Here is a 17,416-nt window from a genome sequence, read left to right as displayed (position 1 = left end):
CAAGACCACAGCTGAGTTTGTCCAAATCTATCGCTCCAGAGAACGACGCTGTTCTGATACAGAAAACAACTTTTTCCTTTCAGTTTCTACAGCAGAATAGGAGCAAAATGGTCTACAGGCCTCCACAACAAAATGGCGGGAGAGTGGTATGACAAACCTGGTCTAAGAGACGTGGTGGTTGCTTCTGTTTTGGATCAGCCCAAAGCCAATCATGAACTCAAGACTACAGGCTGCTGGGGCTGTGGCGTATGTGATTCAGCAGCTCTTTCCCAAAGAGGCTGCTAGGAATCTGCTTGAGCAGGATCAGATACCTGCACTGGCTGCTTTTTACTAGTCTTGCTTCATTCCGTGACAGTTCACTGCAATTCATTCAGAGGAACACCAAAACGTCATTTGTTGTGAGAGCCTTAAAATAAGCTTTAGAAAGCCAAGTAACCTGTATGTATGTGGAGAGGAGTTATAGCTAAATGCTCGTAATCTAGCTGGACCAACTGCAACACTGTAAAATCAGCTTGTGTGAGACCACTGGTATTTTATTGATCCTTTCTTATCAGTCTTACTGGTAGTAAAATAGTGACAAAGGCTGTCATTTAATATTTTTTTAGATTATTGTCACAAGGTACCTGAACAAGCCTTCTACGTGTTACAATGATTTTTGCAAATCCCACCTTTCAGTGTTAATTTTTTAGTCTCTTCAAAAACTCAGGTATCACTGTCTTCACTGACTAAACTCACATCACATTTTAGAGGTTTTTTTTTCCCCAATACTATTTACTTAAAAACAATGTTAAGGTCTTTCTTAAGATGACAATGGCAATTTCAAAAACGACAGGCTCCGTCCAGCTCAAAGCCCTAACTAGGTAATTTTAATATATCAAATTTTAGCATTTAAAGACAATACAGTGCTTGCTGGTGAGCTCCCCCATATAATTCAGGGAGGACCAGATGAAGTATATTCTCACAGTTCAAGAGGTCTTTCGCTTGTTAAAAGAACTTTAGGCTAAGCGTTTGTGGCAATTAATGGCTTAGGTGTACTAATTGCAAAGAAGGCCCAAGTCTGATTGAGTGCTCTAAGACTGTAATGCTGATAATGCATCATAACGAAGAACTCAGTTCTTTGTGTCCTCCTTGTATTTTGAAAAGAAATCACTTAAAAATGAGGGGAAAAATGTTCTATTAAATAACACATGGTTGATACATTGCTGTGTAAAAATTGTGATAACATTTTAATTTTTTTCCTCTAATAAGTATTTTGTGGAATAGGCCTCAACTCTGGTAATATGTTTATCAATTTAACAATCAGGCATTGATCCTTCTTGTGCTTTTGCTGATGAATAATACCTAAATTAAACTTTGCATAAAATCAAGCATGCTTGTATTTAAATGAACGAATTTCATCTCACAGGTTTCTTGCAAAATAAGACAGTGGTTGGTCATTTAAATCACCTGATACTGTATCACTTCTCTGGTTACATAACTGAACCTGGAGAATTCTGAATGACAAGAATGAATATAGAAAAGTGAATGCTCCTTTTCAAACATTATGGCTGAAGTTTGAGTGAACTGATCTGTATTAGGCAGTAAACAAACCTCTACCAAACAAAATCTATTCATGCAGATGCTGCCAAATAGTGAGCGCATGGGGGTACGAATTTTCTTGAACCAAACAACAATTCTGACAAATATTCAGACAATGTTTGGGCAATATTCAACCAGCTCTGTTACATAGTATCTTTTGTGTAATGGAAAAAACTTGTTAACATTTTCCCGTGAGAAATCTGAGTTTGAAAGGATATTATATTTTCATGGCATTATCACAAATGGAATCCCTTTATCCAAAACAAATTAAACATTTGTTTCCTGGAGTATAACACTGCAATGAAAGAACAATTCAAATAGCTTAATCAATAACTTTTTAATTTTAGGACTTGTCAACTTACCCTTTCTGTTTCAGATTTCTTCCTTTTAGCATCAATGATGACTGATTGAAGGGATACATAAATGGGTGAAACTCCTTGATTTTGCAACCCAGTTGGAAAATACAGTGTCATTCAGGAAATCTCTCCTCTGCAGACAAGAATAAAAAAGTTCCAATGTGTTATTGCAACAGCTGAAACAACCTTCTGGCCCACTAATACGTATCAGGGACAAAGCTGCACTGGCCTTCTGTACACACGGGCACAGAAGCCAGTGCTGGGGAAGGCAGGAGCTACAGCACCAGCAAGGCCTGACAGCTCCTACTCTGCTACCCCAGGTTCCTCTGACAAGCCCAGAATGGCTGCCACGTTTTTCTTCTGTTCTTTTGTTTGTTTGTTTTTTACTAAAATGATTAACTGTTCATGTTGACAGCCACTGCCCCTGGGCAGCCCTAACATGAGTATTGCAATAGGGAGAAATATTTGGTGGAGAGTAGCAGGAGAGAGACACAACATTTTCTGCCACTTTAGCCAATTTTGGAAGAGGTCATCCACCTATGATCTCACCCTGATGTACTCTTTATATCGAGATAGGAGGCACAGCGTTTTCACAGATGCTGCTACTTGTAATACGCATTTTCATTCTGCAGTGAGGTCTCAGAAGAAGACAGAACGTGAGCGTGCGCTTACCTGACCTGGATCCCCGGTGTCCAGGCATCACAGTGAATCCAACTGGAGTTTTGATGAGTCTAAAATAAACAAACAAATGCATAAATGAAGAGATCCTGTATAATTACTGAAATACAGCATGGTAGTTTTTAACACTTCAATGACGGGTGACCTGTAGGAAAAAATACTTAGGGCTGAGTGCTAAAACTAACACTTCAATATTGCTATTCTCCCTTAATCAGGCAAGAGCAACATTCGTACCCAGTGAGGTGGGACTGGAATCAGATCCCCTTGTATGTATGGTTCCCCTGTCAGATGATCGGTTCATTTTAACTCTTCAGGAGTGCAGTCAGGTTACGGTGCTTTAACATCTTGTCTTCTGTTTATTTCTTCCACTGTTTCCACTGTGCTTTCCCTCCTCCCTCCGCGCTGCGTCTCGCCTGCCCTCACCATGCTGCCTCCTCATTTAATCACGCATCAGAAGCCTCTTTCCTCCCTCCCATCGCACTGCACTGACTCCAATTTTCTCATTCACAGAGGAGGTTGTCCTCTCCTCCCCGCTTTAATTACGACTCGGCATTAAAAATAATAACAAAGGCTCGTTTTCCTGAGACATAAGTTATTGATGCTCCGGCCCTGGAGAAATACATACACTTTTATTTGAAGTCATTTTCAACATTTTGTTTCCACCAAAAATATGCATTTAAGTAAATGAGAGCTGGGAATGTACCTTTTTGGCTGGCTGGCCGGCCCCCTTGGAGCTTTGCCTTGGGTGAGTAACTGAGAGACGGCCACTCATGCATGAAGAAGAGAGCCTTAATTAATTGGATTGGAATTGTAAAATGGTACTTGATGTGGGGAAGGCACATTCCACACTTTTCCCCCATAAAGAATGTGACATTTTTGTGGAAGTGTTGAAGAGTGGGTCCAGGAGCCATCAGATGGATGAGACTTCATTAAATAGGTACAGCAGGGAACCCCGAGTCCTGGGTCTCACACAGACTTTTCCCCACGCATCCATTTAATTAACTCTCAATCTGTATCTACGGTTCCAGAACAATTCTATTCAATTTTTATGTTACATGTTACATGTAATTTAAAGTACATAATAAATAGTTCATGAGAGGTGGAGCCATGAATAGTTTGAAACAGGTTTTCCATGTCCAAATGAAGCTGCCACAGAAATCAATTCTCATTTCTGCCAAACTTAAGGTTTCTTTTTTTTTTCCCTTCAGTCTTGAAAAAATGTTGTTAAAAAGTCCCAAATTATCCAGGAAAGTTGATCAGGTTTCAATAAAATAGTGACTTCATTGTTAGCAACTGCTTATTTCAACCTTTTCATGAAATAGCTCCTTTTTACATTATACGCATTACATACAAAATAAAAATATATGGCTTCAAAATTCTGTTTAATGATATTTATTATAAAAATAAATTAAAAGGCATTTTGGGCCCTCTCTTATTTCCTCATAAAGTGCACTTTGCCTCCATTTAAAATATACTCATTCTGTGAAGAAATCAGTCTCAGAAATGTCTCTTGCACTTTGCTACATAGTATAGGAAGGAAAGAATAAGCTCTTACAGATAACTTCATCTATTAGTAACAATAAACCACACTATTTTGTGGCAGCAAGAATTTTAGAAAACAATTACACAAGAAATATTTTTTTTTCTTAAAACAAATGTTCCCCTTGTAAGCTCACTGATTCTTTTCTTTTGGGTCTCTTTTAAGGATTTCTGAAGCAACCCATCATATGTGACAACCCTTGATTTTGTTCTACCTTACCCTATTTTAAGGCTAGAATACCTGTTTGTGCTCCTGGAGTATGCCATCCACAATCAATGAGAGCTTTTTAACAAACTTTCAATCAAGACAAAGTGTAAATAGCAGGTTCACTGTACCTATTTCCTTAGGGACAGTGGCCCAGGCAGTATTTTTTTTTTTTTCCTGCCATCAAAGACATTTCATGTGATCTTCAGGGTGTGGATCCTTTTTCTTTGAGGCTACTGAGTTTTATGTAACTGTTCCTCATATTCAGAAAAAAATTAGAAAATAAAAATACATATAATAAGAAAAAAAAATGTTTTACATGCAGTAGAACTTTTGGTAGGTTCAGCTCTCTTTCCTTTTTCCATTCAATGCCTTAATTTGTAGCCCAGTGGAGCCAGAACATCATCATTGCTTATGAAGATGAGGATCGAGTCTTTATTTCTACAGAGGTCACATCACAGTTACTCAAACAGCCTGGTTTGAATACTACTAACATTACATATTGCTGCTGGGTCTGAAGCCCTGAAGAGTTACCAGCCAGACAAGCCAGATAAAGCTGCAATGTGCAGTAACATTAATCGGGTAAAATAAAGAATTGTTCAAAACAAGGAAAAAGGCAAGACTTTGTCTTTTGACCGTCTATCCTAGCTGGTTTTAACCTATTATTTTGTCACCCTCTGAAGGCTCAAATGCTGCATCTGATGAGTAGCTTTGAAGATCTGGCTGTTAGTAGAGCTAACATTGCATCTGGAGCTCTGCCTTATGCACTTATGTAAACACGTTGGTTCTGCAAGTTTGAGCTGGAAATCCGCAAGCTGTCTCATGAGCCTTTCAGTTACTGGCTGGGTGGAAAAATTTTGCATGCCGAGCCTTTCTTGTGGTAGTCTGGCATTTCATATTCAGGTCTGGGCAGAACTGGGATGTTGCAGAAATGGGGGGAAAAAAGAATGACAAAGAATGTCTCTGTAAATCTTTTAAGCACCAAGGAAATACTCAGGTGTGAGGCACTGCTAGTGGTTTGTTCTTTCATTATCTGCCAGACCTTAAAGAAAAAAAAAATCACAAAGTTTCCTTGCCTACTTCTTCAATACCTCATATGAAAAAAAATCCATATTGTATGTTTTATATACATACAGGAGTGAGTCGAACAGTAATTGGTGTTGCCAATGGATACTCACAGATAGCAGTAGCAACACTTTCATCTAATTAATAATAGCCCTAAGTTATTAGTGTATTGCTTTCCGACTGAAGGAACACCATGGATAAAAATGTACAATTACTCATTTTTACTCTAAAGCCATTTTAACTCTAAATTTCATGGTAAAAGTGGCCTGTCTTCTTAAGAAATGGAACAGGCTCCATTCTCATTTCTTTTTAATAGACAAACGTGAGAGTAAGAAAAAGCATCTAAAGAAACAACGTGTATAACAAATTAGAATACAAGTAGATTGATATGCTTTCAAGATAGTGGTATAGCAGTCCGCGCTGAGTTTACAGTGCCTGTGGTTTATAGCATGTGCCATAATTACTTCAGCTTAGAGCTGAATTGACTTTGAAAATCCAGAAACAGTTACTGTGGCTATAAAAAGTGAGACTTTGACTTTAGCGAATCTGTTCCAAGAGGGAGAAGTTAAATTTAAAAATGAAATTTCAAATCACATGTTGTTTTCTGAGGCAGATCCAAGAAAAATGATTCTTTGATTCAGCCAACTATTTTGCTGCATTCCTAGGCTTGATGTCAAAATCTCAGACCAGCAACCATGTAGGGAGAAATTTATATGTTAGTTACACAGATAAGAAAAACATAAGGAGCTTCCATAGAAGAATGTGAAGGAATTTTCTGTGGAAAAGGCTTATCTGTGCAATTTGTAGTCGAGTTAAGGAGACTTTATATTAGAACAGTGTTCTAAAGATGCACATGATCACGAAGTTCGTTTGAAGCATAAACACAGAGGCAGCTATGGCAGCTGCATACACACGACAGGTCCATGTTCCGTCTTGGCAAACGGATTTGCACAGGGCTGGGCTGCACAAGGAGCGCGGCAGCACACAAGGAAGAGGGAAGGCCACGGCCCAACACTCTGAACTACAGCGTCTACCCAGCTTACCAGAGGAACCTTATGTGGGCACGAGTGAACGAGGTCATGCAAACATCTCCAGCTTCAGATACTTTGGGTCAGAAGAACAAAATAATAAAAAAAAAACACAAAAAAACACTAGGTTCACCAAAACATCTTTTCTTTTTTTTTTTTTTTTCCCTAGAGGGAGATAATACTGTTTTAAACCTAGAATGGCAAAAATACAGCCATCTCCTGCCTTGGGTGTGCACAAAAGAGCACACAAGACCACCCAATTTCTAAGACAACTAGGACCCTTCAAGTTCCATACATTTCTTCACAGTCCTTTCAGAGGCACATTATATGCTTAGATTCACTACCACCACCCCACCATTCCAAGAGGTTCTGGAAGGTGTTATGGATGCCTCTATGTCTCTACCTCTTTTTTTTTTTTTTTAAGTATTTGTATTTAACTGATCTTTCATAATCTCATAAATTTTTTGCCTGCAGTATGGGAGAAGATTTATATTATCAGCATTGCAATTGTGCTTGGCCTGCCTCTAAAGGGCTGATGCACAGAGATCCTATTTATTAACTGGACTGTGTTTCCTGGATGAATAAATAACCTTCTTGATCTACAAATGAACACAGAAAAATATAGATGGTGCAAAATTTTGATGTAAATAAGCATTGAAGAGAAGAAGCTATACACTAACATACAAAAACTCAGTGCTGACTTGGTGGGCTAAAGAGCTTTTCCGTTGTATACTGGGACAAGTTCAGGGACACGGATGAAAAGGCTATTTCTGTACACTGTGATTTGGAGTCCTCGGTGCGTTTGAGGGCTGGAAGGCTCAGAGTGGCTTGTTTCATACTGAGGGAGTCAGCCATAAAATAATTTGGCCACGAGCCCCATCTCTTATGTATTTCCATGGCTGAGAGGGTTTTGAGCAGCCACAGCACAGATGTAGGACGAATGACTGGGTTCAGGTAGACCAGCTGTACAAGGAGGTGGCAGTGCATAAGGAGACCATGCCAACGATTCAGCATCACCTGGTATCTACTCTGGTAAACAATGTTGTCCTTTCTCGTCTCCAGTTTGGGTCTACGCTGCCATTTTAATTCTTGACTGGCTTCAGTTTCAGTGATTCTCCCCGTACAGTTCAGCTTTATGTGATCTCTTGAGACATCTTCATCTCTTGCCTCCTTGCAGGAGGAGCCGCCCAACTCATTTACTCCCTCCTCCTTGGTCTTTTCCTTCCAGGTCTTCAAGTTAACAAGATAAACGGCACATATCACCACATTTTTCAAGGCTCACTAGAGACTAGATAATATTGACCTAGCTGCTCACTTTTCCTCAGAAGCATTAAAGGCGTGCTAGAGTCCATTACAGGCCCATGAGAGTCCTGAGAGAAAATTCTGAGGGAACTGCAATTGTGAATAGAATTTAATTCATGTCTGCAATGCAGCTGAACAACTACACATCTTACTCACAGAACAACTTTTAACAAAGTAAATGGCAACAATATCAATTTTATTTTCTAAAACATTCAACTTTGTTGAGTAATACTGCTTTCCTTTTCCTGTTATGGGCTACATACACAATAAGGAACTACATATTTCAGTCTCTGGAATGAATTATGGGATCACAGCATTAGTGATAACACGCCTCGATTTGAAAACCAAAAATAATTTTGCTACATAAATAACATTTTTTAGCTTGCACAAATTTCAATACTTTATTAATCTATTCATTTGTATCTGTATATGCTAACAAAAAAGCTTTCACAATACAATACATGCAGATTTCCCGAAATTCAGATTTATTTACAAGAAATCAGAAATATATTATTCTTACTAACTTAAACTGAAAGAAAGTCTTCATTTAAGTGACTTAATCACACTCAGAAAGCACGTAATAAAATAATGACCTCTATTATAGATCATAAATAGCAATCAAATCTCTACAAAATAATCATCAAATCAGATAATAACTCTGATTACATTCACAATTCTGTGCTTCTCCTGTGTTTTATTTCTGGTGTGTGAAACAAAAATTGACTTATGAGAAGATGCTGGGCCAACAACAGAGGGGAGTCGAAGTAAACTAAGAATACCAATTAGGCCTGGAGGAAGCTGGCACTGGGGCAGCTTACCTCTTCCTCCAGACCTCCACCGTGCACATCACACCAACTCAGAGCCCTCGACACCCAACACTGAGATAAATACACTGAGACTTATTTATTCACTTAGCAAACTACTTAGTTTGCCTCCTACATGACTTACATCTTGCCCCTGAATCTGACACACAGATTCTAAGTCCCAGTTGGTATATCTCATCTTACAAGAGGTCAGGAAATGAATGGGAATTAAACTGTTGTACTGAATTTCCAACCTTTAGAAGGAAAATTAGTGGCTTCTTCTCATGTTAACAAGACATTCTCCATTCCCCATGGGCTTCCTTCCAGAGGATAGCGTCACAGAAGGGCCTGTCGCCATGCAAAGAGCCCTCAACAAACCTGAACGCATCTGTTTTGATTCCTACATTTGAAAACTAGAAATCTAACTGAAAGCCAAATGCTGACTAATAACGACATGATAATAAAGGCCTTGAGAATATATTTTGTTGGTAGAATGGCGCTTGTGGGGGCCAGGTACCTTTTTAAAATCCACTGCCTATAATAAATACAGCTGCAGAAATGACCAGGGCTTGCGGATTACAGACACCAAAGAGAACACATACAAAAAGGTGAAACGGATAAAAACAGAGAGGCAGTAAAGAAGGTCATCAGAGGCTGCACAATTAGAAGAAACTTTAAGACATTAATGGCAATGGCAAAAACGAAACAAAGGGGAATTTTCTTTATATTTTCAAAAGCTATAGCTCCACCAGCAACCCACAGTCTAGGCAGAAGGAAATAAAACCCGATGACACTTGCAGATAGGGAGGAAGATAGTGCAGTGCCTTTTCAGCCCTCTTATTATCCACCTGTACGGCCTCCTATTTGCTAAAGATATATGCACACATCATATAATGAAGCACATGTAAGAAACAACCAGGTAAGCCCTTTATCACTCTCTGATACAACTAGCTCAAATACAGATTTCTTGGCCTACTGTGCCTACATTTACATACACACAGGGAGGTAAGAGGAAAAAGAAAAGTGATTTTGGTTTTGGAGCCCTGTGCTGTCTGGCAAAGATCAGTGGCATCCTGGGCTGCAGTAGCGAGGCTGTTGCCAGCAGGGTGATCCTTGCCCTCTCCTTAGCACTAGTGAGACCCATTTGGAGTGTTGTGTCCAATTCTGGACTTTCCAGTACAAGAGAGACACGGGCCAACTGGAGTGAGTCCACTAAAGGGCCACAAAGATGTTTAAAGGAGTGAAGCGCCACTCGCATGAGGAGGCTGAAAGCACAAGGACTGTTTAGCCTGAAGAAGAGAAGCCTCAGGGAGAGTCTTGTCAATGTTGATAAATGTATGATGTAAGGGTATTAATAGGACAGGGCCTTTGATGCCAAGTGACAGGACGACAGGCCTGTACATGAAAATACTTCTTTAATGCGAGGGTGGTCGAGCACTGGAACAGGCTGCCCAGAGTTTGTGGAGATATCCTTTGAGCTACTCAAAATCTGACTGGACACAGTCCTGGGCAACCTGCTCTCACTGACCCTGCTTGAGCAGGGTCGTTGTACAAGACAAACTCCAGAGGGCCCTTCCAACCTCAGTTATCCTGTGATTCGCAACAACCAGCCCCTGCACTAGCATCTGAATCTTATGCACTGTCTCTTTCTGCTCATGATGCCAGCAAACCCTAGAAGTGAATGCTGCATCATTTCTTGGAACAGCTCAAGATATCGTAAGTAGGTCTGGAATGTCATAAAGACTTGGAAGGATGTTGTTAATGCCCAGGAAGGGGCCCTGGGCAATGAGCGGCTGTGTGGTAGACTCAATGAATCCACAGATATTTGGGGAATCAGTTGCTGGTGGGGAATAGTCAGCTAATTCTCTGAGAAGAACTTACAGATGACTATGGAGGAACCATAATTGCAGATTGTTCCCACCCCATAAAACATTTCAGCAATGAAGTTCCAATAGTAAATGCTAATTGAGAGGTCCTCAATAATTTAATAAATACTAAGTAATAATTTAATAGCTTATTTTCTTTAAAAATATCTGTATGCAATACACTCTTTTAATACCACAAACATTACCCATTTTCTTAGTGCTGTTCTTTAGGAGAGAACTCAAGATAGCAGCTATGCTGTACTCTAGTATCTGCTATTGAAGTAACACTACAAGTTGCAGCTTTATGGGTTCACCCTAAAAAGAAACCACACATATTGATTCCGAGTATAAATATTGTCATATAGCATAATTCTATTGAGTTACCTTTTAAAACTCTGTCAAAATAAATTTGGCAATTTAAGTTTCTCAGAAATTGAGCAAGATGCCTATTAGCCACATTTGTTTTTACTGGAAAATCAAATAAACAAACAAACAGAAACGCAACAGATTCCTCACACTCTGCAGTAGCTGTTTCTGTATCAAGCTGCCAGTACCTCAGGGCAGAGACTGCTTTATGTTACATGTACATGTAACGCAGTACATATGCACAGCCCTCAGATAATATTAGTAATAGAATAATAACAAAAAAGAAAACTTTAACATGAGCTCAGCAAAACAATTTGAAAGAAGAAAATAAAAACATATTAATCAGATACAAAGCAAATCCAGTTCAGTAGGAGCCTAGAACTGGGCTAAGCGTTGAGCTACATCTTCTCCTGGTCATACACCAACCCTACCAAATGTGGTGTTGAAGGCATTATCCTTCCCTCTGTGAATGAGACATTAATGTTAAGTTTTGTAGCAAAGATTCTGCAGAAATGGGTCACACTCCTGACTGGCTTTTTCAAATCCTGTTTCACATACTGAGCAGATCTGGTTTTGCTCATACTTTGAGGCATGGGAAAGCATTGGTTATGCTTATCCTCTGTGAATTGGCCCTATCCCCAGCTATGCAGAGCTAACATGAAGCTCTTCCCTATAGAGGCGCGAGGGTCAAAGGCTTCTGTCTGCTTTCACTCCAGCCCTTAGAAGCCAGCACAGTAAACTGAGGACACCCTTCCAAATGAGTTTGCTGCACTACAGGAGCTGGGCAATTTGGGAGTTTGTCAATAAGAGTGTATATAAGAGAACACTGATGGTTTGGTGGAATGAAGTGCTTGATACCCCTCCTAGACACGTACTTGAGGAAAGGCCTATGTTTGGTGTGATGATGAAAAACTGTTGCTGCTTGTCAGAGAATGAAAAGGGTTAATGATAAATTGCCACACTGTGAAGAAAAGTTGGTTGCAGACCCACAGGGATTGCGGACAAAACCTCTTTATCTGCAAGTCTCTATCCAGATGGTAGAGGGCTGCAAAATTTCTCCAGCGTGGGGAAGGTTAAATGCAGGATGAGGCAGGACTAAGCTCACGCATGAGCTGAGGGCAGACACTCAGAGTGGCCTGCATGGAGGAGCTAGGAGTAGAGCCAGGCTAAGAAACAGCCCATTTCTGACAAGCAGGGCAGCATTCGTCAAGGCAGGCAGACAGTTGGTGGCAATCTGCACACACATGGGCAACATGGGCAGGCTCTGAAGTGCATCAACAGGGGACTCAACCTTGGCTCCTCACTGGGAAGCTCTGGCTTGGCCACGCGCACTCAGTACTGGCGAAATACATGGAGAAAAACAGGGCTCTGTGCAAAGCCCGGCAGGTTCTCTCTCAGGGCCTGAGGTAGGGCGGGCTGTAGCGGTGACGGGGAGGCCACGGGTGCGCACATGTGGGGCCTCACCGCACGCAGCCGCCCACCACAGCCGGGCGCTCGGCTTCCAGGAACCAGGGACATCTCGCCCTCGTCCAAAGCACATGCCCATGCTGGAGAAGGTCATTAGAGAAATGAATTAGGCCCGCAAACCCGCATGGTTGCAGGTCTCATACCCTGAAGCATCAAGTCACAGGAGAGCCTGACTAATAGCTCATAGGGAGGGAGATCTGGGGCTTTGGGGCTTATTTTCCTGAGGGACACCAAGGGTCTTGAGAGAGCCACTGTATTATCTGGCCACACGAGAAAGCTGGAAAAAGCAGCTACATTTTCCAGATCACAGGACCTGCATGAGGTCATTTAATGTTTTGATCCTTTGAACATCAGCGCTCTTGGCTCAGTTCATGTACTGCATCTTTCCAAGGGCCACTAATTGATTTGGCTCTGCACAAGATGAACAAGCAGCATGACAACTAAAAAATTATTTTTTTTGTGTAGAATGCTGTGTTTTTGAGGAATGAGTATCATACTTCTCTTTCCACAAATTTCTCTAACAGGTTCTAATTAAATAGGCTATACAAGGGATAGGTAGGTTGCCTTGTTCAGAAACAAGCAGTTCATCCAAGCAACAAATTTGTGGTACGGCAGTTTGGCATTTACCTCTAGCCTAGAAATTTGTACCAATTATCTTGCCATTAGTGGAACATGGTACATCACAGATTGCATACTTCAGGCATATAATTTCAAGGGCAGGAAAGGCATATCAAAAACATCCTTTTCTAATTCTGTAGATGAGGGTTTGTTTACACAATCTTATACCATTTCAGATGAACAGAGGCAAGATCAGGAGAAAAAAATATCTTTCCTATAGATAATGTGTGCCTCAGCAGGCCTATTTCTTAAGGCTTATATTAATGTCAATACAAGTTTTAAGGGATTACCCATAGGATACTCTTGAAAATAAGATGTCACATTTCAATGAATTTAACCCAAGGCACAAATTTTTAAGTGCAGACTGTAAATATTAAATAAATTTGTCTACTCCCTTGTAGCTGCTGCTTATTGTTTGAGAAATATTTCAACTTAAAAACTAAAAACTGTGAAAATTTTGGCATGTGCCAAAAGAATTTTAGAATTTTGACATAAACTGTGATCTAATTAAACAATAAGACCTGACAAAACAGTCACCACTGTCTGATAATGACCTCCTGGGGCAGTTAAACATACCAAAGCAAAGCAGAACAGACTGAGAAGGTCAGCAGCAGCACGAAGAAACCTTTTACAAGAAGTCTAATCATTCTTATAGCTCTCACTTTCTTTTTTTATTTTTCTTCTATTTAAAAAATAAAATGAAACACGCATATAGAATTATAGAAAAGACATTGTTCTGAATTATTTGCAAGGACAAAAACCCCTAAAATGTAACTGTATGGTCTGATAAATAGTCCTAGTCTCCCTGGCACATTACATAGCAAATTTCATTAAAACATAATTATTGTTCTCACCCAGGATAATGGATACCAACATACTGAGGATAAAAAGAATGTGATGGAGAGAGACTGTAAAAGGTATTTATATTACCCCTAGCATATATATCCTCCTAATATGGAGACCATAATATCTGCATCCCTGCATCCTCTGAAAGATGCAAGCAAAGGTTCAAGTTCACAGGGTGGATTGGGCTTCTCTATGCGTTTTGCCGTGACAAGAGTTATTCACATGTATTTGAAAGCACCTGATTTTTGTGAGTTAAGACGTGCTTCTATAGTAATCCAAAGTGATGGCTACTTGCATAGGCTAGTAGAGAACTCTAAGAGGTATACTTAAGTTTACTTAGAAAAAATACTTTCATGAGCACCCTCCTTTCCACACAAACAAAACCAGAGCAGTTTCTAAGGCACCGAATTAATTCGGGGGAATGTTTATATTATTTCTTGTTTATGCTGCTGTTAAGCAACTGGAAACAAGGCACAGCCAGCTCCTCATGACTTAGTGTCTCTCGAATGGAGCAGCAAGCAGGGCCTTTGCTCTTTGTTGGTTTTTTGAAAGACCATAAGTTGGGAAAAAAGGCTAAATACAACATACTCAGAGGAACCTCCACAAATTAATCTACAAACCTGGCTTCTGAAGTCAATTAAAGGATTACACATAACACCAAAAAGTACGTCCCCACAGAAAAGCTGGCACCACGTTCTAGTATAGTCTCTTTCCAATTTGGAGAAAAAATCTGCACAAATAAATCTATGTGCACACATTGAAACTGCATGTAACTTGCTGTTCTGTAATATCCCAGCAGCATTACAATTATTACAGTAATCTTATTACATTTAGTCCCTCTAAGGATTGCTGTCCATGGGTACCAGAAAATGAATCCCAATATACTGCTTTTTTTTCTTTTGCTAATTAAGAATATCAGAGTATATGATATGCAAAAAATGATCCTATTTGCTTTGTCTTTGTAAAAAGGACTCATTTACCCTCCTTGTCCTCTAAAATACTCTGAATTGTTTTTCAGTTTTTTAGCAGTTAATGCTGTCTTTACCTGCTGACTTCCACTGGGATTTCTGCACGGTTTAGTCTAATTACTCTTGATGCTGGACCTCTCATAGCATGAACTACTTCAAAGGACAGAACTGGAAAAAGGATTGCTTCTTCTAAAAAGCACAATATCAAGGAGACAAGTTAGCATTTTGTTATCCTGATATGATGGACAAATCATAGAGAAAATCTATTAGAATGACGGATGGCATAAATTTTAATATAAAACATCCACACTGGTGCATTTTTTTCTCAGAGAGGCTTTGAAATTGCTCAGTCTCTGTTTTGTCCAAATTTATTGCTAAAGCCTCTAGTTGAAAAGTTCGCCAATGAACAGAATCAAAGTAATCAGATTTTTACATTATAAGAACTAGTGAAAACGTGGTTCACAGCTATGATTTCCTAATGAAGCACCAGTACTTGTAAATGAATATCATTTCCTGCCTCAAGGCTCCCCTGTGTCTTAAGCACAGTGCCCGTTTATCCATCAGCATTGACCAGATACTGTTGGATTATGAACTGCTGTTTGGAGGCAACATAAAGCAGGTCCATTTTAAAGATTTTATGCAGCATGCAGTTTATTATAATCTTTCTGGCCAAAGGAATTTTTCCATAAATATACCAATATACCCCAATCAAAACATAATTTTGGCTCCTGGAGCAAACTTTTTTCCTGATCAACATTGGTGCTTTATTATTAATCCAAACAAATATATATATGAAAAAACAATATTATGATATTTGAATTATAAGCAGCAGACTGGCAGTCGGTCAGTCAGCAGTATGGACCAGAGGGTATTGATGTCTGATACCAGAGGGTATTTAGTTTGTCTGACTAAAAGCCACCTAAGTAAATTTAACTTTAAGCTATAACTCCAGAACAAATTCAGACCAAATTTATGCCAGCTTTTACAAACACATGCCAAGGCCCAGTGCTCTGTTAAGTGGTGGCACCAGAGGAATAAAAGAGCATCACAGCTGACCAAAATGTGTGCTAGACAGCCAAGGAGCGAGTGGCCACAGCAACTGAGGAATGCACTGATTCAGCAGCCGCTAACAGCAAGGCTCATATGAAATCCCAACCACAAATTAAATTAATCTCCTTCCATCATCAGAAAACACCAAAGGAAGGCAGAGTCAATCCCCTTAAGGAGCAATGAGCCATGCTGAAACAAGAAAGTGTTATTTATATCTTCCAGACCCAGCATTGGTGAATTTGGCCCTTCATCTATAAATTACCCATTTATGCCTTTAATAGGTATTTCAGGGCCAATGATTTGTAAGACAAAAAAGAGGTTTGAGACTCATGCTCAATGCAGTTATGTGTTAACCAATAGCTTCAGCCTTTGCCCTAAATTTTCTGGGCCAAATTATAGCATTAATCAGATTGTAGCTAACAGCATTGCGGGGTTCTATTCAAAGGCAGAAGCTGGTTCTCTGTTTTGGGGTTTCAGTGCCCCCAGTAGCACAGTATGTTCCCAAGCAGTATTTCTATGCATTTGTCAAAATTTGTGAGCTTTGGGAAAGAAAATGTATTTGGGGCCATTTTGTAGTTTATTGTATCCTAGTATTTCAGGCGTTAACTTGTATCACTGTTGGTCTGAGTGGAGTTCGTGGAAACAGCAGCATTTTAAAAGATCAAATAAAGATAATAAAAAGCCTACTTAGATTTAAACCATTCTTAAGCATTCATTTTTGGCTTTTTGTAAATGTAAAAATAACTAGATTTAAAAAAAAATCAATGCCTTGCAATTATATGGATAAATTCATCTTAAAGTGCAGGTTCTCTGTGAAAGTAACAACTCCCAGTAAACGTGGATTTATAATAAAACTAATGACAGACGTTAACCACAGAGGTGTCAGTAGGCGCCACTGTAATTATTACTGTGATCTGCTTATTGACAGCTGTAACAAATTCTAGCAGACGGAAGCTGAGATCTTAAAGGCAGCAACTGGACTATATTTAAGTGCTATTAGCTACTAATATTAGTAAGAAGTGTCAGGCTGGCCTTACTTCAAAACATAAGGAAAACGTTCCCGAGAGGAACTCTTCTGGCTGGTTCCTTTTGCTTTTTCTTTGAGGGAGCTCCACAAGCTGCAGCGATCTCTGGAGTAGCAGCCGCGGGGCGGTGGCGCGGGCTGCGCTGCGGCAGGGCGCGCAGGGCAGCGCCGCGCGAGCTCACCGCGCACCGGCCGCGCGCTGCGAACCGCCCGCGCCGCCTCCCAGCCCGCGGCTCCTGCACGGCTGCCGCTCTTTCCTCCGGAGAGGGGTGAGCTATGGACCCGTGTGACTAGCTGAGGGGCAAGCGCACAGACGGGCCGGTGCTGTGGAGCAGGACACGCGCGGCGGGGTCGCGCCTCCCCTGCGTGCGGTTCGGCGGCCTGAGCCCCCAGCCCTTCCCGCCTCCGGCCGCCACACGGAGCGGGGCGCGGGGACGCGGGCTTTACGCTGCGCCACGCCGTGCAAACCGAGCCGTTACTCTTCATCACGTAGGCCACACCGTATCATCAATTGTTAGGCCTAAGTCCCAACTGAAATCAGTTAAGAGATCAGCCTAAAAAATCAATGACACAATATGGCCCAGAGATAGCAGCAATCTGTCCTGCAGACCTCAGATCTTGGCTTTTAAATCTCCTCTCTTGGACAGACCTGGTTGCT

The 17,416-nt window shown here is 40.5% G+C and overlaps 1 long non-coding RNA gene across 1 annotated transcript in view; it reads right to left on the bottom strand.

Annotated features, from left to right (window-relative positions):
• Positions 1 to 2,604: 2,604 nt before the first annotated feature.
• Positions 2,605 to 17,416, bottom strand: part of LOC148594472 (uncharacterized) — a 70,134-nt gene continuing 55,322 nt past the window's right edge. Inside the window, exon 4 of the long non-coding RNA XR_015913461.1 lies at positions 2,605 to 2,665. This is a non-coding gene — a long non-coding RNA (uncharacterized LOC148594472). The remainder of the gene's footprint in view (positions 2,666 to 17,416) is intronic.

The sequence above is a fragment of the Tinamus guttatus genome, unplaced genomic scaffold, assembly GCF_059628265.1.
Source record: "Tinamus guttatus ecotype Peru unplaced genomic scaffold, ASM5962826v1 Tinamus_guttatus_pri_ptg000242l, whole genome shotgun sequence".
NCBI classification, from domain to species: domain Eukaryota; kingdom Metazoa; phylum Chordata; class Aves; order Tinamiformes; family Tinamidae; genus Tinamus; species Tinamus guttatus.
The sequence above is the reverse complement of the archived record's forward strand: the minus strand, read 5'-3'. Positions and strand labels throughout refer to the sequence as shown.